Here is a 1,544-nt window from a genome sequence, read left to right on the forward strand (position 1 = left end):
GGGAAGTGATTGACACTGGTCAACGACAAAGACGAAACGACTAGTTTGATAAAGAGTGCCGGAGAGTGACAGACGTGAAGAATGTCGCCAGAATTCGTATGCTTGAGGCCGGTTGACGACAGAACAGAGGGCGGTACAGGGTACTGAGAGCCGAAGAAAAGATAATTTACCGCAGAGAGAAAAGGCAGCACGAATAAAGTGTGGTAGCTGAACCTCGAAATAGCAGGAATCGAAACGACGTATATGCAACGATCAATGGCGCGCGATACAATACCATAGCAGTGCCCGCCATGTGCAATAATTGTGAAGTGAATTTGTTGACCGATGAAACGTTGGTGATTGTCAGGAGGAAAGAGCACTTTCAGCAGTTGTTGAACGGTGAAAATGGAAATGTAGTGATATACAGGATGAAGATTGATGAAGACGATCAAGCTGTGGACCCACCGACCATAGGAGCTTCTCAAGCACGGAAGTGAGCAGTTTTACCAGTTTATCCACCAAGTACTTCTGAAGCTATGGAAGGACGAAAAAATACCGATCAACTGGTTGGATGGCCTCATACGCCAAATCTACAAGGAGTGCACAGACTGGTGTGTGCCAATTACAGAGAAATTATCCTGATAAATTCGGCGCAGAAAACACTGTCGCGCATCATGTTTAACAGACTGAGACCGCTCCAGGAGTCTTTCTTCGGCGATTTTTTTTCTGAAGGCTTTGTTTACAAAATCAGACATGGTAAAGGTACGGAAGGGACCCGTCAATTCTGTCCAGGTTGTCCGCCATCGCCGTTGCCTATTGCAAACGCGGAAAGGGTTTGCTGCGGGTGAACGACCGCCCTCTATACTAGATCAAACCCAAGGCCCAAACCAAGGCCATCTCCAAAGACCTGGTTTCCTTTTACCAGAAGTACGTGAAGCTTCCCGCAAGGAACTAAAGAACATACTGACCCAATACGACAGCACCCTCCTGTTTGCCGATCCCTGTTGGTGCGAACCGTAGAAGTTCGGAGGTTCAGATGCCCGCGCTCGCTACCAGAAATCGGCTACTGATTATCGTATGTGCTTCGCAGTTCAGGGAGTGCCCCATTGTCCAGGCGCAGTTATACATTCTACAGTGATACCTCCATGAGTCGATGTTCCATGACTCGATATCGACTCATGGAGCCATACTTAAAACATAATTTCATGGTTACTATGATGGTCCCTAGAAGCAGCTTTCCAAAGAATTGCTGTTCCATGACTCGATATTTCCATGAGTCGATGGTCCCTTCAATATCGACTCATGGAGGTTTCACTGTAGGAACTATGCAGATTTGAGAAAAATCACTTTGGGAATATGCGAATTAAAGAAAAGATGAGTAATTCAAGATGGTTTTCGAGAGTGTCGCTCGACAACGGATCTGATTTTTACCTTGCAAAAAATCTGAGATAAATTTCGAGAGTCTGTTTATCCTCTATTGATTGATTTAAAGGCGGCATACGATTCAGTGAAAAGAAATAAGCTGTGGCAGATAATTTCTGTAATGGTTTTCCGGCGAAACTAAC

At 45.3% G+C, this 1,544-nt stretch overlaps 1 pseudogene; it reads left to right on the plus strand.

The window, feature by feature from the left end:
- The first annotated feature begins 732 nt into the window (after positions 1-732).
- On the plus strand, positions 733-1,128 carry LOC110675206 (annotated as a pseudogene).
- Positions 1,129-1,544: the final 416 nt, after the last annotated feature.

This window comes from Aedes aegypti, chromosome 2, assembly GCF_002204515.2.
Source record: "Aedes aegypti strain LVP_AGWG chromosome 2, AaegL5.0 Primary Assembly, whole genome shotgun sequence".
NCBI classification, from domain to species: Eukaryota; Metazoa; Arthropoda; class Insecta; order Diptera; family Culicidae; genus Aedes; species Aedes aegypti.